Source organism: Rhodnius prolixus, unplaced genomic scaffold (genome assembly GCF_049639745.1).
Source record: "Rhodnius prolixus isolate KJV_2025 unplaced genomic scaffold, Rpr scaffold_3, whole genome shotgun sequence".
In the NCBI taxonomy this organism is placed as follows: domain Eukaryota; kingdom Metazoa; phylum Arthropoda; class Insecta; order Hemiptera; family Reduviidae; genus Rhodnius; species Rhodnius prolixus.
This window is the reverse complement of record NW_027411603.1, coordinates 6,757,382-6,783,495: the sequence shown is the minus strand read 5'-3', so window position 1 is coordinate 6,783,495 and position 26,114 is coordinate 6,757,382. Positions and strand designations below refer to the sequence as shown.

General features: G+C 32.0%; 1 protein-coding gene across 7 annotated transcripts in view; it reads right to left on the bottom strand.

The window, feature by feature from the left end:
* The window catches only part of Np (serine protease notopleural), a 58,670-nt gene that overhangs the window by 17,736 nt on the left and 14,820 nt on the right, over nucleotides 1-26,114 (bottom strand). For 3 of the 7 annotated variants that reach the window (XM_074124662.1, XM_074124661.1, XM_074124660.1), the window contains 2 exons: nucleotides 10,263-10,296; nucleotides 1,496-1,693 (listed from right to left, as the gene is read on the bottom strand). The gene's annotated coding sequence lies outside the window, so the exon portion shown is untranslated. Of the gene's footprint in view, nucleotides 1-1,495; nucleotides 1,694-4,074; nucleotides 4,242-6,526; nucleotides 6,693-10,262; nucleotides 10,297-26,114 lie in introns of those variants that run through there. The other 4 variants (XM_074124657.1, XM_074124663.1, XM_074124664.1 and 1 more) reach the window with 4 other exon arrangements.

Below are 26,114 nucleotides of genomic sequence, written 5' to 3'. Positions count from 1 at the left end.
TTTCATTATAGCGATAACTATGTTTACATTAGGAGCTTTGCCGTAAAAAATAGGTTAGTTCCTTAGTAGGCGGCGGACATTGTGGGATGTAAAACCAGCTAGCAGCTATCTCTGAGAAGCTGGCACAATTTAAGTGGGGCACATCTTTGTCCTAGTGAACAAAAGAGTGTAAACATACAGCTATCCAGTTTCTCTTATTACTCACAACAGCATCAATGAAAGTGAATTTATTCTGTATTATTATACTACTAGCGAAAGACAGACAGCATTTTCACTTTTTGTTCTTACCAATGTAAGAAGAAGTTATTTGCGTTCAGTCCATTGTTTTTAGTCAATCCTCTAGTCACGTCATAATCTTATTACTGCATCCGACTTTAATTTGCACTCCAAGGTAAGCGAGTACAGGAAGCAAAGAGTGGGCTCTTGACCATTACGGAAATGTCCACAAATTTTGGTTTTAATACATTATTGATCGAACCCTTAGTTTGCATTTAAGTTTTTCTTAGAGTAAACGATATTTGTTACATACTGATTACCTCTAATCCACGTCTGGACAATATTAAATCAATAGTTGGATAAACAATTGTAAAAATCTTATTAAAAAATAACTTTCCACCAAAGTAACATTTAAGAAAGAGATCATTTTTACCTGTGCCAGATTATGAGGAGAATAGAAAAGCTACAAGAGAAATATTGTGGCCTTTCCAAGGACAATAAAATCAAATTTATAAGCTTGCAAGCAATAGATTTAGAAAGCTAAATTTCCAGGAAAATAATCCTATGGCTATCCAACGAATCAAAGGATAAAAACCTAACTTGATAAATTATGTGAAGATTGCGGAAACTAATCTAATAACATTATACGGTTTTCAATTAATATTTTAAATACACTTTTTCCATTATCTTCCCAATTTATTCCTGAAATATCTCAACATTCATTAAAGACATTGAGTTAAAATTCCTTAATAAGAAATAAATCTGAAATTTTCGAAACTTTTCTGAGACTGTAAAAGGTTTACTATTTTTGAATAAGTAAACCTGGATAAAGATAACCTATCTTATGTCATATTTCGTATTTCTTCTACTGCCGGCATCCTCCTTAAGGGTTAATTCATTTGGAGCAAACATTTCCCTTGTGGTACCTTACTTTATTTTAAAAAAAATATCCTATTACACCGATTGAGGTGTGAAATAATGTCAATCCTAGGTGGTTCGGCCTAGTAACCTCACAAACTGTAAAAGCTGTCAAACGAGTGTACAACGCCAGTGTATCTTATAGAAGTCACTCTTTCATTAAAAATGGATAGTTTCAAAAGTCCACTACTAAGTAAATGTATGACAGGTAACCAAGTAGTTATTCTACTCCTTAGGATAACTTTTCTATTCAAAGAAGAGGTATGTTAGAAACTTTCCGAGAGTAACTTGAAAACCGCAAAAGAAAAGTTCTTTATAAAACCAGTTCTGAATTTAAGATTCCGCAAAGAAGATACGATACCTGGCTTTGTAAACTTCATAATGCCTGGGTCCAACTTAGCGGATGGCTATTTCAAGCTAGCCATAGGATTTTACAGTTCACTACTTTCATCGTCATCATGATCATTCTTTACTCAATTTGATTGATGCAATTCTCTTCAAACAACGTCGGTGCACCCCCTGACTACCAGATGAAATCGCAATCCTTTTGAATTTATTCCTAGAGAAGAAGAACACTACATGAATAATAGTTACGTAAAATTTATTTTAACAGAGTAAATTTCTTAATAAAAGATAAACTTAAAATATACATAATTACGAAGTCAGCATTTAACTATACATAAAAATAAAACGTTCATTTACCAGAGAAATGACAAAACTGAGAGAATAGAGTTAGTGAAAACAACATATTTTTTTTTTGTAAGTTTTCTTAACCGGCCTTAAACATAACTATAACCTTTCTAGCGACATTCATTGTTATTCACGATAGATCAGTATGTTTATGAAAGGCAGGAAGTTCATGAAGCCGAATCCTAAATACGGTCTGTATAATAAAAATAAAAATTTACTAGCTGTTTTTATTCATTTAGTAGCTGGATTACACTTTTCTCTTTGGGTTGGATGATTTTATTTCCATCGAACAAATTTCTGAGAAATAATACTTTATTATTTTGTCGATTTTAGACGTTTTCTCACCGCAAATCACTCATAATTTATTATTCACCTATTTTATTATAGATAAATTAATACCATTTTTAATAGGTCCTAAATTTTAGATGCACCTCACCTTAAACTTTCAAAAGATTTTAGTTGTTAGAAACTTATTTCAGAGAAACAATGGTTTTAGTAGGGTTTTTATTTAGAGTGGGGAAACTGGGATGTCATGTTTCTTAGAACAGAATAATTTTATTGTTATTGAACAGGTACAACATTTTAGTAAAAATTACAAGTTGAAGAAAAAAAATAAGTTGTGGTTGGAGAAAGCCTAGTTGAGTGAATGTTCACACCATCTTTTCTTTTTAATTTAATTTCTCACTTACCTAAAGATAATTGTAATTTATTCGAACTACAAGTACAACTGGTGGCTCTATTCCCATAATAATGACCCGAGAATGTATACAATTTTTTTTATTTAATAATGGTCAAATTATGAAAATAAAATAATGAACACCAAAAACATACACACAAAAAAAAATAATAAAACTACACTATCAGGACAACTACAGGAGCCTGTAGTTAGTAATACCTGTAGCCTCCTGTGTTACAAAGTAGCTCTCCCAGTAGAGGGAAACCGTTACTGGACTACTTAACGTAATATGTTCACTCATACACTTCATTTTATTACCCACCTTATTCTAGTTTTTTTTTTTTTTTATTACTAGTATTTTCTTCTTATTGTTACAAGCGTGAGAGAAGTCTATCCACTGACAGCATCACAAAAGTTATTAGAGACAAGAACTCTATGGTTTCGACATTAGTAAAGTCAAAAAAAATAAGAAAAGATGTGGAAAAAATTCGCGAATTGTACTGCAATTTGCTTCAACTACAATACAAAGACATTTTAAAAGATACACAATAAAGGCACTATTATTTAATAATTAATGTAACTGAAGTTATGTCTGCAATTTTTTTTTTTTTAAATATTTGTAGTTCAAGTTCATCAGTAGCAAATTCTGTCGAAAATGTGGTTAAGTCAGCAGAGCTAGATAATATCGCTGATTTTTTTATCCGTTGTAGGACGCACGTTTCATGTATTTCTGACCGGATTGGACTTTAGCCCATCAGGATTAGATTAATCAGTTTGGAGTACAGAGAATTCGACTTCACATTCTCACATCGAGTCAGCAAATGTAGTATGTGACGAAAAACAAAGGTAAAAATCACCAAACTGAGTCATCTATCTCAGGTGACGGATGAAACCGATCATAGATACAATATAGTTACATGTGTGCTGCGACAAATAAATCGAAGTCAGCGGTTTTCAAACTCTTGAACAGAATCTACAGAACACTATCATAACATAAAACTAACTAACTAAATCACATATCATTTAATATTTTACTACCATTACGCCTGAAAATTTTTTAGTTATTATTTGACATGCACTTTGACTGAAAGACCAGGACATTAGCATTGTATCTATTAAACTAGCCCCTCTTTCTAAACAACATACAATTGCCCTGCCGAATTCATGCCATCATATCATCCCTTAATGTCATACTCTTAGGCCGATTTAACTATAACCATATTTTTTATTCCAAACGTCAATCGCGAAATGAAGCTGTTATATATGTTTATAATAAAGTTTTTACGACATTTTAGTGACTACCTAGCAACTGTGCCCGAACATGTACATAATTAAAAGCTTTATCACGATCGTTGCTACTCTCTTACGAAAGAAAGTAATAATTTTATCCTAAATCACAATTAATTATTAGTCTTTCAAGAACATCAATTTTGAAAATGTTTGTAGATCTTTTAAATTTTACTTAAACACATTATTTCTTACACATTATATATTATTCATGTTTCTTTAAACGTAGAAATAATAGTAAACTTAAAACATAGAACATACTTTAAACATAGAAATTTGGTACTAACTGGGCATTTTTAATGGTCGTTTTAGTTGGAGTTTAAACATAGATGCTACAGTTGTATTTGTGCCACTGTTATGAATGAACTGCTGAAAACAACTACTGGTCCTTCAGCATTTAAAATTTGTTAAATCTAATTTTAGTTATAATGTGACCGTGTGGTAGGTGTGAAGGTTATTAGACTTGGTTAGGTTTGTAATCAGATGTCTGCAATAACCCTACCGAGAGGCCCTCTTGATAATTTTTTAAGTACACCGTTTTATATATTGTTGTTCCAAGTTGTTTGCTTGATTCTCTTTTTGTATTAATTATTTTAAAAATTGTATAGTTTTCGTTTCAGTTATTATGGAGTTACAAATTCCACGGTTAATGGTGTTGAATGTATGGATAAGTATTGTGGTGTGATCTGTTATGGTTTAGCTTAACTAACTAATACATTTATATTTTTCTCATGTTCTCTCTTATGTCTTTTTTAAATGTTATAAAGTCTGTCCTGTATAGGTTGCTGTAAAATCGTTGCTCCTAGTTTTATTCAGAAAATTATGAAACTCTTCGTATTGCACGTTTACATACGAGGGGGTACCCAAAAATAACCGGAATTGCGTTGCCGCGCATGGAGCTTATGTAGTACGCATTTCTGCCGCTAGACGTGTATAGCGCAATTCCTTGCCAGTTCAGTCCTGCCTGTGTTGTCTGCCTGGCTTGTTCTGTTCATCTGCAGTGATTGTTTTTACCAGCGCTGTTTTGTTCTTTTTTCGTTTTTTATGATGGCAAGTTTAAGTGAACAACGTGCAGCTCTGAAATTTTGTTTTCTACTCGGCAAAAATGCTGCTGAAAGTGTTTTAATGTTGAAAACAGCTTACAAAGATGACGCTGTGGGAAAAACTCAAGTATACGAGTGGTTTACTCGGTTTAAAAATGGCGACATGTCGATTGATGACAAACCTCGTTCTGGACGTCCATCAACTGCCCGAATCGACGAAAATGTTGAAAAAATTCGAGAGCTGGTGTTCACAGACCGTCGACAGACAATTGATCAACTGTCAGAGAGTAGTGGGTTATCTTGGAGCTCGGTTCAGCGAATTTTAACGGAAGATTTGGGGATGAAAAGGGTTGCTGCCAAGTTTGTTCCTCGAGTTCTGACTGACAATCAAAAAGAACATCGAGTTGAAACGTGTCGTGCTTTGAAACAACAGCTTGAAACTGATCCAGACTTTTTGTCAAAGGTCATTACTGGTGATGAGTCATGGTGCTATGGTTATGACCCAGAAACAAAGCAACAGTCGAGCCAATGGAAGACGTCATCTTCACCCCGACCAAAAAAATGTCAAGTCAAGTCAAGTCAAACATCAAAACAATGCTGATTTGCTTTTTTGATGCCAAAGGCGTAGTCCATTCAGAGTTTGTCCCCCCAGGTCAGACCGTCAATCAAACCTTGTATTTGGAAGTTTTGAAAAGATTGCGCAATAGTGTTCGCCAAAAAAGACCCGATTTGTGGCAAACAGGAGACTGGTTCTTCCACCACGACAATGCACCTGCACACACAGCCATCTCTGTTGCACAGTTTTTGGCTAAAAATGGCATGGTTCCGTTGCCCCACGCACCTTACTCGCCTGACCTGGCTCCGTGCGACTTTTTCTTATTTCCACGCATGAAAAAGGGCATGAAAGGTCACCGATTTGACAACAATGAAGAGGTCAAGAAAAAAACGAAGAAGGAGCTGTCAGCCATTTCTAAAGATGACTACAAAAAATGTTTCGAACAGTGGAAGCACCGGTGGGACAAATGTATTAGTTGTAATGGAGAGTATTTTGAAGGGGATAAGGTTGTTCTGTAAAAAATTTGTAAATAAATAGCTTTTAAAAAATAATTCCGGTTTTTTTTGGGTACCCCCTCGTATATACGTATAGTCACTGAAGAAGGCACACACCACATTTCTTTCTAGATCTTCAAAAAAAAAGTTACATATGGTATATATTTAATATCAGAATTTCATGTAATGGCAGGCTGAGGTCAGATCAAATCAAATGAAAGAAGATGAAAGACGACACATAAATTCCACACCTGAAGAAGAAAGGCCTTGACAATCAGAGCTGACCTTGAGGTCAATAAACTCCCCTCCTTTGTAATAAATATCCATTATAAAATTAATGTCCACATGACTGGCCAGCAAACAACACGTACATGACTCATAATCCGAATACCTAATCATTAAAGATTACTGGAATATTTTACTTTGTACATTGTATTGGACTGCTTGAAATCGAACACTGAGACGGCGTAAAGAAATAAATAACTAAACAAGATCAACTAATATTAATAATCTAATTTGAAAAGTAACAAGTATTCAGTCAGGTACAAAATAAATGCCGTGAAGAGTCACCTAAGGGGAAAACTTGTCTTTCAAACAAAGAAAAAGTAGCTATTTATTTTGTAGGATAAGTAATATCTAACAACACCTTCGATAGATGATCGCTCAGAATTGATGGCAAATTTAAATTCAATTTGCAAGGTCCTGACCCAGTACAGGACAGTCCTTCCATGTACCACATAGGCGATTCTCGATGAGAGGAACAGCTTAGTTTAGGGTCACCAGGCGATCTTGAGACCTTTTGTATTTATTTACTAAAACAAAAAATAAATAAACTGAGGGTGCACGGAGGCAGATAGTTAACATACTTTTTTCTTGTATTAAATTGTAATGTATTAAAGGGCAGTTCCATCAAAAAGTGGAAGGAACTCAGGCAATCCGAAATGTCCTATGCTGCTACATACTTTACTTAATTTCTTATAAAAACTCTAAGGCCTAGATACCTTCGAAGAATCGAACCAATTACCACAATAACAACTTTGCGGACTGCGACACTAACCACTGTCGGCTACCGTGGAGCATTAATTTACTAAAGTATTGGCCACTTCATTGCCTTCACTGTCTCTACCGCCCCAGTTGTAGGGTGTTACATTACCAGTTTTTTCCAACTCCTAGAATATTCTAATATAAATGTTTTAATGCAGCCTGACAATGAAGGAAAACACTGTTCTTATCTCTATGCACAGCTTAGAATAAAAAAAATTGAAATTAAAAAGATTAAATACTACCCAAGAGAGTTGTTGATGCTACTATCGATTCGAAAATAGCTCAATGCATTATTCTTGAAGCACTTATCGATCAGCTGTGAGAAAGGTAGCATTGATGTTAAGATACTAATAAGTTTATGTTAGAACTATTGCCAAACACGAAAAAAAAGCTTGGAAACCATCTAATTCGTGCAATGTATATCCAAACGAAACTTTTTGGGTTCTGTCGAGAAAAATCAACTTGAAAAAAGTAATTCTCTTACAGTAAATAAAAGAAAATAGAGAAATAATTATGAGAAAATAATCAAAATACTAAGATTACAGAGGAAAACTATAAAAAATAAAGATAAATATTTTCATTTCATTTTCTAACTCAAGTCTTGGAACGTTTTATAAACTCTGTATCTCCCAATGCATACTTGGTCTGGTTTATAACGGTTTCTGTTAGTTAATTAACTCGGACTGACTTCCGGTAGGAAATAACTTCTATCTCCGATTTTTTTGTTTTGTTTTGTTTTTTCTTTTTAAATCTTCTTATATTTCGTCACGGTCCAAGTTCAAGTAAAACAACACTTTTAAAAGTTTAATGCCTTGGCGTTTTTCGTCATTAATTCACTCACCATTTTACTAAGAATAAACTAGTGTTGTGGACACAAAGTTGTCTACAGTACAAAAAAAAATTAAATAAAAATAACTCAAATATATTTTCGTTGATTTTTAATCAATTATAATGATTGCAATTACTATTTCTTCATTTGATTATCATCAATGGTAAGTGGTGTTCAGTAATAACATTTTTAATGAAATAATAATTTTTTTAGCTCATTATCTCAGGTGACTCAGGCCAGCAATTGAATTTTCATCCTAGTTGGCTGTTGTTTTTCTCAGGGATGGTTCATATAAGCCCAAAGTGGCTTTGGATAGCGTAGGGTTTCCCTTCCCAGTGACGAATAATGAAAAGGTGTGAGATGTCTCGAGGAAGCTTTATTGTCAATCAATCATTCAATAGAATAATTTTATTTCAGTAATCATGTAAATAATAATAATGTTTTTAATATTAATTATTATAAAAAAAAAATTATTACTTAAACTGAGATAAATATAAGGTGGAATTAATACAGAATTATTTTTCGGAATGTAATTATGCTTTCCAGTAACATCTGCAACTCGGAAAATTCGTTTAACTTGTGAGAGTCCCATGTTATGTTTATTTACAGCTGAGTTATAAATATCTCACAAACACCTTAAACAGGCTCTTGTCAGCATGACATATTTTTAATGCTTAATTAAGTAAAACAGCGAAAAACGCCGACTTTGAATACGTTCACTCATCGAATAAGTAAGTAAAGAAAAGAAATACTCCATTTATTTTTTTTTTTTTTTTCAGGTAACTTAACGGACAATTAATCAGGGATCATGGACACCGGACGGATGCACCTACTTCAGTATTAACATAAAGAATCACGAGGGCCTAAAAATAGAGCTCTAAAAATATGGAGGATGTTTAGTAGTCATTTAACCTCATTAGATATCACCTGGAACCCGAAGGACAACAAATTGTTGGCCAAAAGTTGGTCCAGGCATTATAAAATGATCGCCACTATCTAATTTCAAAGACGGAAAGCTTATATTAGATGAGTAAACAATTCATTATCTGTAAAATGCACAGATTTTGTTACACCCTAAAAATTTAAAAAAAAAAAATCTCCAAGGCTGAATTTATTTTTATTTTTTAAAAAAAACCAATAGATAAAGAACCTTAAAAATTCGAGCATACATTTTATAAGAATAGATGGGTATCTTAAGAATAGAATAATTGTTAGAAAGAACAAAGCCAGCAGTCTATATAGTGAAGCTGTGCCGGCAAGTAAGACTGATCCAGTGTACGACCGAGTCGAAGATAGACCAGTTTTTTTCCCCCTGAACTGCAACTACAAAACTTCTTTGAACTACACTCTAATGCACTTGAAGATTCTTTTTTTTTTCTTCTTCTTCTTGCATTTCTTTTGCTCTCCTTTTTGTTTCGTTCTTCTATTAGCCAGACAGAGGCTGTGCTGCGAACCACTTGGGCTCTTTATATATTACCTTATTACTTTCTCATTGTAAAGCAATACAATTTTGTTCAACAAATGAGTCTGTTAGGAATAACCGAAATAAAATGAACGCAATTTTACCTAATTCTAAATTGTACTGTTAAGCCCTTCAATTAAATTCAATGTCAAAATAGAAGAGAATACTTAAAATCTATTTATCAACTCTCAAATAATTATAATATACTACCTTTCAACAAGACAAATTTTTCGTCAAACACACAATACATCTAACTACAACATATTGCCTATTTAAATGCAAATAGAAACCGAAGATTTGAAGATGGAGGCAAACGCAAGGTCACAATAATTGAAAAAGAACAAGAACCTAAAATACCTTATTAGTTCAGAATTCTTGAGAGACTTACAAAAAACTTGAACATTAACCCCCCCCCCCCCAAAAAAAAGGTGGGATGATCATTGTTATCGTTGTTGATGCTCTTCCGCTTTGATAAGACGTGTTTTTAAGGATTCTCGACCAATTTTAAAAAAAAACTATCATTAACAATTCCAAAGTTTCCTTACCTGTTTTACCAAAGTTAAATTAGAATTTCACTCAGAAAAACTGCAATATTTCCAAAATTAAAACTGTTAAAATTATCAAAGAACAAAACAAATCGTTTGTAAGAACTGCCATTTTTTGGATACGGAAACACAAATAGCAGGAAGTTTTAATGTATGTAAAAGGTACTACAAGAACTTTTTCTGCCAGTCTTGGACTTAGGAATGTAATTCGTATAAGATATAAAAGTGATTCATTCAGTTCCCAGTATTTCCTCAAACCATTCTCAACTTATTCCGTCTCTTTTCAACTAATTGACCAGTTGGTTCCAACTACAGCTTAGTACTTCCTTATTATTCGTGAAATAAGTGACACTATCTTCACTATTTACTTGGCTGAACAAGTTGATGATTCATTTTGGACGAACCAACAAGAGGGGTCATATAATCGACAGACACACAAATAATAAAAGATAAGCTAATATAATTACATCTAGAATTTATAATTGTCTCTAAATTTACATACCTTGGTATTAACTACTCGTAACAGCCATCAGTATCTGTAACAAATAGATTACAACATAAATAAGTTGGATTATTTTCCAAAAACTTACGTAAAATAGAATTTTATCATCATTAGATAAGATTTCATTAAGGTTTAAATTTATTTGAAAATGAATTCATATGAAAAAGAAAATACTGTGAACAATTAAAAAGCTAAAAAAAGCAAACATATATCTAAATTTTTAATGTTTACCATTACTTAAAAATAATGAATTTTGAACATAACAATACATTAATTATGAACAATAAATCTCGCTAGTACACAGAAGTATTTCAACTCTTTCTCGGGTCTTAATTTTCAAAAATACACAACGTAGAAACTCCTCGACATCAGCTGTTGGGTAGCCAATTTAACTCTTGCGCCCATCAGAAGAGATTTAGTGAAAATCAATAAGATAATAATAATAATAATTTTATAATGAACAGTAATAATACTTTATGTAGTTGCTGTTGCTTTAATTGCTGATGAAAGTAATATCAGCCTTATAATTACAATTATTTTTAGCAAATAACCATTTGGCTAAAATAATTACTATCCTGCGACATTCAAATAATTAATATATGTCGATCTATCACCTTTATTAACAACCTTTTTGGACAAATTCATTAATTTCTTGAGCGAAATTGATATTAATTTAAGAAATGCAACAGAGAAAGATCCTGTTTTATTAAATTTTCCCCCTATTATTAGTAATCTAGTAATTAAACTGTTTCATCTCTATTAGTCTATATATTTTATTTTATTTTTTTAGAAAACAATTTCTAAGAAAGGAATTTAAAAAGGATTTATTAGGTTTAAGGACTTTTAACTATACCATCTAACTGTAGTTTATATAAATTAGTCCCCATAAATTAGATTAAACTAGATTGTGGTTAGGTTATAGAGGTAGAAAGAGAGAAAAAACAAAATGAATTCCAAGCAATTTAAAGACTTGAATGCAGTCCAGATTAGTTCTTGAAGTGTATGCGAGAGAGAGAGAGAGAGAGAGAGAGAGAGAGTGTGAGAGAGTCGTGTGAAGAACTAACGCTTCATGGAGTGAATAATCATTACACAAAGTAAGAGAAGTAGAAAATCTGAGAAGGCACACACCAAAAAGAAAAAAAATAAGGCACCCAATAGAGATCACGACTGGGTGTAATCACCAGTAATACTGTAAGGTACTTTAACTTCTTCGCTAACGTCTTCTTTTCTCTCTTAACTTCTACTAGCTATTTCTTCTCACACCGATAATTCCATTCGACGGGCTAAAGCAACCATTCTTTCTAATATCCGCCGTCGTGAGATTAGTGTCGGTTGTTGAGACGTTCAGCGCAAGAAAATACAACCCAATCTAAAGCGAATCAGTCCTTCTCTTGTCGTGACTATAAAGAGAATTTGCTAGCTATATAATAATAATTGTCATGAAACGCGACGCCACTAAAAAAATATATAAATGCGAATTACTACATTCCTACATACATACTTTTTTGTTTGGAAAAGAGAAAAAATTTCTTTAATACTGTGGGAAAATAAGACTTTCTTTTTTTCTAGAATGCTTTCTAGAATATTTTGCTTGGCTAGAAATTTTGTAGAAAAAAAAAAATGCTTAAAAATTTGTTTTCTTATGTTTCATCCAATTCCTATCATTAGATGCTCAGACATTCCTCTTTGTGTCAATCCCCAGTGCCTCACACGACCTTTAAATCAATCTGTAGACCATATACTTCTACTCGCAGATGATTGTGGCCATATTACCAATCAAAAAATAATCAACAGCTACAACTCCTTGGAAGGTTTGATGAGACTATCTTGTTTTTCGACATGAATCTGATCTTCTCATGTTTTTGCTACAGCAGCTTCCAGTTCTTAACTAACTTATCTTATATGACAAACTAAATTGAAATCAAGACCACATTCTAGGATAATAACAAAACACAGAAACAAATAACAACCTTTAGAAAAAACGATATTTTTTCGTATTTCAATCAAACCTTACGAAAAATGTCTGGAGAGATAGTAAATCTCATCAAATACGTATTATTTGTAAATGAAGTAAAGTAAACGCCTATTTTTATTTTTTTTCAGGCGGGCTATATACTACCAATCAGATGTCGCGGACATAGGTGGCGGATTTTGCAGATTATATTGGCGAATAAATCAATATTTAAAATAAAAACTAACTGGATTGCAAAAGAAAAAGAAATATTTAATTAAAATTTAAAAAGAATTAAGGTTGAGTGGTTTCTGATTCACCTTTAAAACGAGTTGTGGACAAAGTGTTGACCTCCGGAAGTTCACGGACTGCTGAACTATTGTACATCGACCTTTACTACTCAAGTTCCTTTTTTTATGTTATTCACCTGTTATTTTTATAACAATACTAAATTTATTAGCAACTAGTTCTAATGAAATTAAAGTTATTTACAAGAAACTGTGTTGCGATTCAATTATTATTCAAAATTGGTATTATTTAAGAACGTATAAATGTTTTGGATAAAATTCTTTTTTGTTTAAAAATCATTTTTATTAGAAACTTCTTAGGAATCTGCGACCTTTAAGAGCGTCTCTGTTGAAGTGCATCATCAGTTCAATGAAATGTTCTATCTAGAATAATAAATAACTGTCTACAGTCACCTCGGTCAAAGGTCTTGGCCCCTGCTGAGCCCACATGGTTTTCTTCGCGAAGTGCCCTTGAAAGAAGGGGTGGAGAGGATGTTTTTAAATTAGTGGCGGAATCAATCGAATAAATAGAAAGAAGATAATAATTTTTTTTTTTATTAACCAAAATTAAGGAAGTTTTTTTTTTTATGAGTAAATAAAAATTAGCTTTCACACTTTCCAGGCTTCAAATACCTGGCATGCAGGGATCCCAGAACTGTCTGCTCAAAATTAAATGCAGTACCATTGCCTTACTAACTAAAAATAATAATTACACAAAATACTGCTTACTGCTTAATCTGGTCAATTAAGTACTTTTAAAGTCAATGGATAATGGCTTCAAAATGGATTACTGGAGAAAAGTGCATGAGGAAAAACCAAATTAGAACTCCATTTCTAAGTGAATGAAAATCCAGGCGGATACCTGAACTTTCTCCAGCTGATCTTAATTCTATTCTAATTGACTTACTTTCATTCTAAAATGGCATTGAAATGTTGCACCCAGGAGGTTGATGAAGTTACCTCTTCTTACCTCTTACGCAACTGGTGGGGGGAAGTTGTCCTAAATTTGATGGGTGTGTTTATGACTCAATAAATGGTTAAGCATTAAAATTTCCACGGCCTAACAGGATATTAATAGTTATTATGGTAAGACTGTTTCAAGCATATTTAATTACTTTCACTTCTGCAAGAGAAAGAAGTGAGTCTTCCCACCGGATTAAACAAAAATAAATAAATAAATAAATCCATAGTTAATATTTCATATTTATGCTGTAAATAATCTAATTTATTTACTTCTTATTCATAAATAAGAAGAAACATTCTCATGTCTTTTTTTTTAGAGGAAGAAAAATAAATAGTAAAAAAATAATTTTCTTCTAGAGATAAACAAACTAAAACGTAAATTATTCCTCTTTTTCAACGGGAAAGAATACGGGAAACAATGGTGAGAGATACGCTACTAAAAATGTGGACGAGTAAAAGCGCAATAATTGTGGGAAAGGAAGAAAATAAGGCCAGATACAGCTAACCAATTAAAATTACACGATACGATTGTGGTACGTACTTCCTATTCAAGATAACCATGATATTTATTTATTTAATGATTGTCATTAAAAGCTAATTAAATATGCTAAAACCCAATCAATTTATCAAAAAGACTTCTATTTCCAGGTAGCAACATCAAGAACGTGAGATATTCATGTTCTAATCTTCAATACTAAATTCGGTAATGTATGTAACGGTTTTGTTTATTTTTATTTTCATTTTACTGAAGCACAATCAAGAACCATCTTCAGGAGGATGGCCTCGATCATAATCAATTTCCAGCATGGGGAGAAATAAATTTCAAGAACTAAGCCCCTCCTTGTAGAGATTGTACACCTAGAGTACAGCGAAACGTTAGTGAAGTACCATGACAAAAATGGTAATAATAGAAACCATAGGGGAGGGATTAGCTATGTGGTTAGCGTACTCGATTCCCACGCGGAGGTCCCGGGTTCGAATCCAGCTGCTAACCCTTTTCTCTTCCTAGGAGCTTCTTACAGCTCACTGTCCGGTGATGGACAGTGTTGTCTGTAACGAGAGAACACTGTCCGGAGGCCGACAGTGCACTGAAAAAAACTCCGAGCGCTAATAACCTCGGACCATAACCGCTAATAGAAACCATAAACAGTTCAAATTTAGTAAAACTATTATGCTATTCAAGGACAACAAAAGGCTAGCCTAAAGAGGGGATGAGGACAGAAGTATTGGTCATGTACTTGAGATCATCTTCATGATCAGGGGCACATTTTGAAATACGATACCACCTTTTAGCAAGACTGCATTATTTAAATGTCCAAAATCCACGTTGAATAATAAAAAGTAAGAGATAATATAAAAATGCATGTTTCTTAGCATTTCTGAACATGTAAAACTTGCATTACGTGCTGTTTGCCTAGAAATTAAAAAACCAATATATAAAGTACTTTTGCTCTAGATTTAATTTTTGGATATTCTAAATCTTTTTGAGAAACAGCGAGCACACGTTTCACATTTAAGTTATTGGTATTTTTTTTAAATAAAAGTATAAATTTGGATGAATATTAAAAAATAATAATAGAAATACAATAAAACTAATAAATTTCTTTTAACTGAAATAATTTAACTTGCCTTTTCACTAAATTTCCTTCCTAAATTTAGAATAATACTCCAACACGTATTACATCCAATTTTTGGGTATATTAAGGTTTTCGTAAGAAAAATATGAACTGAAACGTGTTTCACAATTCTAAAAAGACTGAGGAGAACCCTTGCTTACTTTAGATAGTCAAAAAAGATCTTTTTAGTCGCACTGGTTTAGGTCACACTACCATTGCAATCTGAAATGTGATCTCTACAGAACAGAATTGTTTTTCTATTTTTTTTCTTCTTCGATTGTCCCTCTCTTATTTAGAACTTTTTTTTCTTTCAGAAAAACTAGTTCCAGATGTAATTCCAGGGCTGTGTAGATTTTACACTAAAGCTGAAATCATACATCCCGGGGTGGATGGTAAAGTTATTACTTTACATGATGACCCCCTGAGTTCAGTCAAATGTTAAAAATTCGCACATTTATTCAATTCACAAAAGAAACTTACAAGAGAGAAAACAAAAATTAGTATAAAAGTAACGGAATGAGAAGTAATCATGCTTTTGAATTGCGAAAACATTATTGCAATCCTCCAGCCAACTATGATCGCATGGGGGAAGGGAGCGGCGGGTATTGATGATGTTCCAGATGGTTGGTTGGATGGTTGCTGTTATGGAATGTTTGGTAGTAAGGTGCGGTCTGTCCAAATCGTGGATGATAGAAATGGGTGTGCAGTCAGTAGATACAGAAATCATTCCTAGTGTCTTTATTTTTGTAGATATATATTTACGAATGGATCCATTCTGTCCATATACAGCTGTTCTGCCTTAACACACTTCTATTTGCACTGTATAATAACAAATGAGAATAATAATTTTAACAAACTGAATGTTTTGAACTTTACTCACCCCCTTAAAACAACAAAGTGGTATATCCTGGCCAAATGCATGCAGATTTTTACAAATATTATAAAAACTTATACACTGTCCAATGTTTCGAATAGATAGTGCCACTTTCACAGAGTTTCTACAATGGAACGGAGTTGAACTATGTGAGAAGATTATGCAGTCACGAGTTTCATGAAAAAATAACATAAATTTAAAATAGATGTATGAAATATAAATATAGAAAAAATATTTCTGAATTATAATTTCCGTTTTTTTTTAAATAAATATTTTTATTTCTTGAGTTATTTATTTAAAGATATTGAGCAGAATATGGACGCTAAAGGAAAGGAAACCAGTTTTTTTTATGGAACTGTAATAAAGTTTAGGAGAATGACAATTTATGCTTCCTATAACTTGGGATTTTATAAATTTTATTCTCAGCGGAAGCAGGTTCTGGATGTTTTCTTCTTCAATTTCAAGCAAAAAAAAAAAAAGGCTTAACTTCCTTGTAAATAAAAACTCAGCCACCTATATCTAAAAGAATTTTTCTTCCTTGCAAAAGTTATACAGCAATTTATGTATTTTTTTTTTTCAGACTTCCAAATTTTACTAAAAGTTTGTTGATTTCCATATGAAACACTTTCAACTTCGCTAAAATCTTTCGAAGAAGCTCAGCATTCTTTTTTTCCCACGGAATAACCGTTAAAATCTATTTTTTTTTTTTTCTGTATGATGTTACAAACAAAAGAAGAAGAACCTAGAAGTTCTCCTGAAGTTCATCAAGATATGTTCGATATTTTCACAGGGTAATCTAAAAATAATAAAAAAAAGTTAGAATCGTACAAAGTACACAAGAATTAATTAGCCTAATCTTGCAACAGTGAATTCCCCGAAGGAGAGGAGTTTTAAATTATCATGGTAGTCCTAAATGTTGGTTAAACTGGAATATCAATGGCCTCATTAAATTTTCTTCCTTCTGGATGATTAGGTGAGAAGACTCATCCTTAATTTCCAATTAATGAGAAAATTTTTCTGGATTCCATTAAGTTATTAAATGCTGTATACACAAAGAAATGCTAAAACGAATTTCTTAAGCAATGTTTGGACATTTTTAAAAAAATTAACAATATTGTTTCGTTTCTAAATATAGGTATGATTTCAAACATTTTTTTCTGCCAAAAACAATGAGCAATCCTGGCTGTATGACTAAATTTCACGCCACAAACTTTCACCTAGTTTCAGACATCTTGTAGTCTGTCATACGGTAACACATAGAAAGTACTGAGGTACTTATTTAGAAAGTTCGACTAAATTCTTTTATACTATTATTTAGATTAATAATGAATAAAAGTAATTAATCATGATAAAAGCTCTTGGAAATTTTGATATTAAGTCTATTTTTAGAATGGGTGCAATCCAAATAGTAGATTTAAACTACCGTGTTTTCCCCCAGATCAATTGATCAAGCCAATGCGGTAATACACCTATTGTGAAAGGGTCTAAGCTGGAGTTAGAACTGGGTAAACCCAACTTTGAGTTTTCGTTAGGATCCCGAAGTAACTGTCACAGGCAGTGGACTACCTTTTCTAGTGGCACCAATCTTTTCCTAACAAAATAGAAATTTTAAAATAAATTACATTTAAATTTAAGCCGTACCGAATATAGAAGAAGAAATGTCTTCTAGATAATGGTGGATAATGGAAACTGCTAAAAACATTCTCTAGCGTGTGTTCAGATAAGTTATGTATTAGATTACGAGCAAAAAAGGTTTCGAGTAAAATTCTTAATGTTTACACTTCCTAAAATTAATTTGTATTTAAAGAAATCATTTGCCACAATAGCTGATAATGTAGCGGGATTTGAACAGAAAAGATTTACGACAGCTGTATCCTTGCGACACTTTTAGGTATTTCACACTGTGTCAGACTTCTTTACAAAATTGCATTCTATCCAAATACCCATTTTATTACGTTATTTCTACAGGTCAGAACCAAAAGTACTCGAAGAATGGTGAAAAAGACCAAAAAAAATGAAGTACACAAGCAAGACTGTATTCGAGTTAATTCTAATCCCAATTTAAATTTACTGCTACCGCTAATTATTGCTTATTTCAGTCTAAATGTTTGTTTTAATTTGTATCAATGCCAAGCTTTCGACCTTAACATCTTAAGGGCTGCGGAACATACTTTACAGAAATAGATTATAATTTATTAATTTATTTAATTATAATTTACATTAATTTAGCGATATAATATAAATTAATGTAAATTTTAATCTGTTTCAGAAAATATATTTCACAGCCCTGAAGATGACCCTAGTCCCTAGATCGAAAGCTTGGCATTGATGCAAATAAAAACATTATGATTGAAATTGACAATAATCTTTCTTATTCTTAAAATTTAGCTTTCAAAATCAAATAAGTTTTAAGACGATGACGATTTAGAGAATTAAGTGAAAAAAAAACACTTATTTAAAAAAATTTAAAAAGCTTTTATTTACAGTTCATACCTACAGAAAGTAGGTTAAAATTAATCGGTCATGACCTTTCTTTAGCTTGTACTTGGTATGAGTCTATTTAGTAGTTGATTCGCATTCATGTATAGATTAAAATTCAAATCAGGTTGTTGAAGGATTTGTACACATACCGTAAACAAGAGTTTTTAGCCTCAGCTGTACACTGTACAAAGAATAGTGCAATTTGTTAGAAGTCTGCGTAAATATAGAGTTCAAAAGAAATGTAAAGATTTTTATATTTATAAAGTTATCCTAGGTAAAGCGTTTATGTTAAGATGGACAATGATTAAAAAAAAAAAAAAAATTATTGTATTCTAATATTGATTTTGCAAAGCAAAAATTATTTTAAAATACAATTTTACTTTGCTTTGTAAATCATCATGCTTGCCCAACACACTGACAAATTAGGCCTAAAAACAGAAAAATACTACCTACCTCAAATGAGGTTATAAAAAGACTATCAAAAATTTAACCTTCAAACTAACTCCTGTGACGAATTAATTTCAAAATTATTAAATCAATAATTCGACTAACAATTTATTTGACTAATAATTTACTGAATGAACTATAAATACAACTGCTCCTTATGAATCGAATTATTTTTCTAGTGCTGGAAAAATATAATGATCATAGTTTTCTACAAAGCTAGAATCACGACTTATTCAACTAACCGTCCTTTCTTCTACTTTCTCAAAACTTCTTGGAAATCTAATAGTAATAGGGCGGACTATTAAGAGACATCTACTGAACTTAATAGTACAACACCACATCACAATTTGTATATAGTAAACCAATTACGAGCAGCTGAGTATAGATTGGGTGATTTGAAAAGGAAGAATTGCATTAGACGTAGCTTCCGCTTTTGTATTTGACACCATATAAAACTGCTCTTTATCTAAATATCTCTTAACTTACATTTATTTCTACAAGATCATCGAAAGAAATTCGACCAAAAGTAATCGACGAGTTGTCAACAGTGGGGGCTCTTAAAGGGTCAGTTCTCAGTCCCATTCTAATTACAATCCACAAACAAGGGCATTACCACATTCAACACCTCTGTTATAACTTATCCAGATGGTATCCTCCTTTAATCACGAAATGTTCAGACTTCCTGAATCTATTGGACGAAATAACGGACTGCTTCCACAAATGGAAACTAGACATAAATGTGCAGAAGTGAAAGGTTAAACTCTTTTCCCTCTGCATTAAAAATTAACAACATGTGCAGTGTAAAAGAACAGATAAAACTTTTAAAATATTTTGGCTAACAATTCGATACATGACTGAACCTGGGGACTCTACACGTTACAACTGAAATTAAGACAGGCTTAATAATCTCTAAGGCACAACAAACTTGTAATGTATTAACTGCAGATTTTTCCTGTATATTGCCTTGGAATGAACAAATCCGCAGAGAGATGGAAGTACCCATACTCAAGATCTCTATTCATAGACAGAACAGCACACCTACTTCAGAACCTACGAATTACAGAAGTTAGACAATACTACCATCTCAGTAAAAAAGAAGAAAAAAAAAAAAAAAAACGGCGACAACTGACAGATTACTGATCGATCACAGTGCTATTACATCTGACTCTTCTAGTATATCTTCGATACAGAAGAAATAGTCTACTTCGTCATTAAACCAAGTTTGAGAAAATATATTATCAATTACAGTTGTAATAGTGCAGTAAGTGAAAGAAGTAAGTGTTCTTCACACGCGAGTTTTTATTATACGAGTGTATACAAAACTAATAGCCTTGTAACCTCAAGATAAGATATATACTGGAGTATTTCGCTCCGAACAATGAGAATAGATTAACAATAAAAAATACCAGGTTCATTTCTAGTGAACTTTTATATCAGTTAATAAGATGTGACAATGTAGCACGTGTTGAAGATATATTGTAACAATAACTTGGGAATACCTAAACAAAGCTAAGACGAAGAAATATAGGTTAATGGATTAAAAACAAATAATATTGTTGAGACATGTATACATAAGATTGGAATAAATAATTTGAAGTAACTATAAATTTCTGACAAAATATAGGGCAACAACTCCATTTAAATCTGCACCTTTTTTTATTTACTTCATCCGCAAAAATATATATATATATATAAAAATTAACACTGCTAACTAGAGTAGGAAAAACGGTGTAGAAAAGTAAACTGGCCGGTTATAATCATGGACCGTTATAACACGTCCCATGTGTCTGTCTTGCTACCATGGCGACTGCAAACTTGTCTACTTTTTTTTTGCTTTTTTCATGGAACACAAATGAATCATTTTAAAGGAAGGGGAAATCAAGTTCAACCATAGAGTTTGGGTATAAAAGTGATGAAGATCTATGTCCCCATTTTCTTTTTTCGGGATGTAACAGTGACTGCGACCTAGATCTATTTTGCCACCTACTGTGGTGCCATAGCCAGGCGATTCCCTAAAACAATTCGTTCAGTCTCAAGACATTTTAAGAGATCCTAGGATGTGGAGAGGGTTTCAAGGAGAGTAATGTATTCCTCCAGCTTCTCAGGTGTCTGAATTTTCCTTGGATAATAGCACAACAGTTAGTTAGGACGTTCATTGAAGCCTCCTCCAATCTCTCCATAGAATCTATCTGCAGGTGCCATCGCGTTCCTCCAGATCAACCTTTAGGTGGGATGTAAAATATATTGAGCTAGAAAAGCAAAGCACAACGGAAATTGAAATAATGTTACGCAATTTCGCTGAAAGAAAAGTACAATAGCTGATGGAAATAACGAAATCGAACGCACACCAATGGTTCAACTCTAAAACAAAACGATTTATAATGTGAACTAGACTGTATCAGAAATCAAAGTTAAGTAGATGAAAACTGAAAAAGGACACTTCACAAAAAAATATTCGCTGCATTAGAATTTGAATATAAATGGGTAAAAGACGCACTACCAGTCCTTAGAGAGTGAAAAAAAGCTTATATTTGTTGACAAAAAAAATGAGAAATTTTAAATATAAATCTCATTTTAAGTAAAAGTAAATGAACAACATAAATCGGATACCCAGCACTCAATTATTTAAAACAAGTTGTAATTTTGTAGATTACAACTAATAAATAATGTATTAATCAATAGTAACTTGCGATTAGGCAACTTATTTTTTTCTTTTTTTCTAAAATAACTATAGACTGGATAAAAATGCCAAACTTGCGCAATCTGCTGGTAAAATATAAATATATATTCAACATAAGTTACATAATTAAAAAATAGATTTTGTGGAATAGACCTAACTAATTGTAGTTTTATTACAGTCTAAAATTATCACTTTATTCTAAACGCAACAGTTAGTTCAATGAATATTGGTAAAGTGTACAATGCGATAATATGTGAGAAATAGTTACACAAATCAACCTATTCTGTAGGTTCCTTATGTATTTTTATGGATGCTGTGATTGTAAGCGAAGTGTTGTCTAAGTTTTTAAGATTGAATATCCACCTGGGGACGTCTAGAACACTTGAAGAACACTTGCTCTCTTACAAGAATAATTTCCTCAGAAAAAAAAAGATTTCTTTCTAAAAATAATAGTTTTATAAATTCTTGAGATTTTTTTTTATCACTCTTAAAAACGTTTGTAAAGCAATGTCAAAGAAATCTGCGTAAATTTACTCTTATCATGGAATATTTCACATCCAGACTAGTTAAGAAGTAGATAAATAAAAAAAATTCACCTTTGAAAGGTTACGGAGATGTAACTTTTATTATTTATTATTATTCCTTGGCCTTATATTTCCTAATTGAATAACAATTTAATTATTCTTTTGTATATTTATTAATTAAGGCATTACAGATAAAAGATAAAAAAAAAACGAATGTTAAAATTAACAATTTCATCAATTGACCAACATGATGGCCGTGATATCAAAGTTAATTATTTTATAGTTTTAAGGAAACATCAATTTCCTTGATAATTATAAAAAGTTTACTCAAACAAAATTAGTTTGTCAATGATTATTATTCAAGATAAACTCAAAGATGATTCAAGCATATGAGGAAGGAAACTTAATACATCCTGGGAACCACACAAACAAATTAATTATCCTTCTAAAATGTTTTTTTAAAAAAAAAATGATAGCCTTTTAGTGATTATTTAGAAGATCGATATTTAAAGAACTTTTAAGAAAGAACAATTAAACTGATGGATTTTGTTCTTAACTTTGTATTGCTGCGATGAAGAGTTATGCAAATGTTACTCTCCCTATAGGTCAAACATCATTGTTTATTTCGGTCACTGAGATAGTGCCTCGAAGAGGAAACATATATTTTTCAAAACAGATAATAGTTTGAGATTATTGCTACGTTTAGAGATTTTAGGTTGAGGCGCTTTTTATTCAGGTTAGTTAGTGGGAGATCTAGGTTAACTTCTAATTGACCTGAAGCAAGCTTCAAAATAAGCCCATCCCACAAGCTTCTTATAAAGTAAACACTACTCTCTGAGATGCTGCAGGCAAACTGACCATTGATTTCGAACCAGGATGGGTAACCATATTCCAACTTTTTTTTTTTTTTTTAACCAAGAAAAAGAATTGATGAGATTCAAATATTTCGATTTCAATTTCATTTTGCGAATTTTAGACATTTGCCACTTCGAAACCATAGAAGATTATAATGGAAAAACGACTTTTGGAAAAACTCTAAAACCTTATGGTTTCTCAATCTACACCCCAAAACGGTTGGTTGACTCCAAACCTTCCAGAATTTCTGCCCAACCTTTTCACTTGAATTAATAATGATTGAATTCTTTAACCACTTAGCGTAAAACGGAAGGAAAAATTAAAGAAAGAAAATCGTTGGAGCCGATTTCGAGAAAACCTAAAAAAAAAAAAAACTTAGTATAGTGGTACTTCTTCCGACAACCGATTTTTGACCAAACTCATGCTGTCGGGACTCATGATGCACTATAAACTAAATCTCAAACATGAAAACTACCGAGCTCCAGTTTGTGAATCAAGGTGTACACTTGTAAAAACCACTTAATCTGTCATAGGAAACCGTAAAAACGAAAATCAGCACGATTGCAATACCTTCCCTTACGATGGGTTATAAAACAGATTAATAATTAAATAAATATCTAGCAAGAGGAAGAAAAAATAATTTTTTTAATAAAATAAAACTAATTTAATCGTCATTCTTAAACAAAAAATAGAGAAAGTAAAAAGGCAAGTCATTTTTGCAAGTAACTCTCTCTCCCTACAAAAATTTCTCTTAATCTAGTTATCAAATTTTCTAAGAGGAATTAGTCAGCTGGTCAAAACAAAAGAATTCGATATTTTAACCTTTTCAAGGATTGTTTAACTTTGATTAATTAAAGATTAACTGAAATAAGTGAAGAAGCAAGCATACTTTGTGAATTCAATAAATACAAAGCTGTCTACAGTGACATTTCATCAGAATGAGATCAAAATTTTAAGTAAAAAACTCTCGATACTAGTTTGATAATATGTTTCTGATACATAAAAAAAAAAAGAAAAAATATCGGCAAAGCTTGAAATCGAATTATTTTAATACTTAAGTTATTTTCATCTAAAAAAAAAAAAAATCCTACAGAAAAGTAAATCTATTCTGAAGATATTATACTTATTTTTTGATCTATGACCTTCTAATCTAGACGACTTGTACCAATCATATTAAAGACAGATTAAAAATTCCGCTAGAATGAACTATACTAGCTTTTCTGCGTGTAGCGGCTTAATAACACTACTTAATAGAGGAACAACGTAACTCGCGCGCACAATACACACAAGGCCAAAACTTTGGAGGCTGAATGTCTTTTCCATGATAGACTACATAAAGTTGTTTTGTCATCCATCATTTTCGGGGCATTCACCCACCACCTTCAGGATGTTTTGATACATTCAGAAAAAGGATATATTTCTATACATTCTTCGGAAATAAAAGACATCCACTTATGAAATGTAGTTATTTCCTCATTTTTTTCTTTTCTTTATTAAAGCGTGCTACGTAGAAAAATGGACTTTCTAAAATGTTTATAATTTGTCTCATTCTTGTTAAGCAATTTGCTTCAACGTTTTTATTTCTATGTTCTGATCGTGCCAATTTCAGAAAATGAATTGTCACCTTAAAGTATCTGTGGTTTCCTTAAAAAAAAAAGTCCTTAAGTCCCAAGAAGTATAAACTTAATATTTTAACTTGATTCATCTCAGGGCACTACGACAACTTAACGTCAACAACCCTCATCTAAAAACAGAAGAATAATCTCCACTTTAAGTTAATAAATAAATTTCTAAGGATGGATGAAAAAACAAGCCGTCTTTTGACGGATGAAATCAACGATTTGCCCAGCAGCGCGGAACCCAATCATTTCTTATAATGTACAGTGTGAATCAGTAAGTAATGTCCATAGGCCTACTATGTGGTAGTACATCTAAAGTGGAGTTCAATGACGTATTGGCCAACTTCATATTTTCCACTGTTCTTGAGTGACGCCAATTTAATTTTTTTCCCTAAAATCATTACTTTTTCCAATAAAAATGTTATTATTCAGAAAGTTTTAGTCCGAATTTGATTCTGATGACACGGTTGGAAAGAGAGATAAATTTCCTAAAAATTGATACCATTTCGAAGCATAAAAAAAATTACTTCTGATCTCTCTGAAATATTTTAGAAAATGTTAGGAAATATTTTAAACAAGTACTAACATATGTACTTACTCCAAATTACAAATTCACACACAAATACACTTTTTTTTTTGTAAAGTGCAATTTGTAACCTTTGACTTCCTTACTTTAAGACAATCTACTTTAAAAATTGACTACTGGCCCATCTAGAAGAGTTTTCAATGAATTAAACAACTTGATAACTAACACTCTTGAGTGCTCGTGAACTCGTTTTCTTGCAAAACAAACGTAATTTCTCATACGAAGATGAAAGGAATCCTGGAAAATGATATACCGTTTGAAAGCCCACATTATATGTTACAAGGAAACTTTTATAAAAAGTGCCAGCACTTAGGTCTGATAATGATCACGTAAGGGCCTAATGAGTTTTCTTAAAAATTTCGATTACTTTCATTTTTCCAGCATTCGGAGGAAGATTGAGGCTGTTTGGAGAATAACTTATGCTTCGAAATGGTATCAATTTTTAGAAAATTTATCTGTCTTTCTAACCGTGTCATCATAATCGAATTCGTACTAAAACGTTCTGAGTAATAACATTTTTATTGGAAAAAAGTAATGATTTTAGAAAAAAAATTTAAAGTGAGGTCACTCAAGAACAGTGGAAAATATGAAGTTGGCCAATACGTCATTGAACTCCACTTTAGATGTAACTACACACAGTAGGCCTATGGACAATACTTTACTGGTTTACCCTGTATATATTATGTATGTATTTTACATAAATATAGGGGTAACGAAAATCTTTTAGTCTGTAAATTGCAAAAAATGTATGGGAGATTATTTATGTTACCATCTAAAGTAAAAGTTATAATTCGATTAGTCAACTTTTACAAAACAATCAAGTGAAAAATCAAATTCGATACTTCATTTCAGGATTTTGGGTCTACATAATATGTACTTTAAATATACGCTCTATTTCAAAAAATTAAATCCTATGAAAAAAATAAAAATAATACTGAAATTATACTTCCTCATAAAATTTTAAAACAA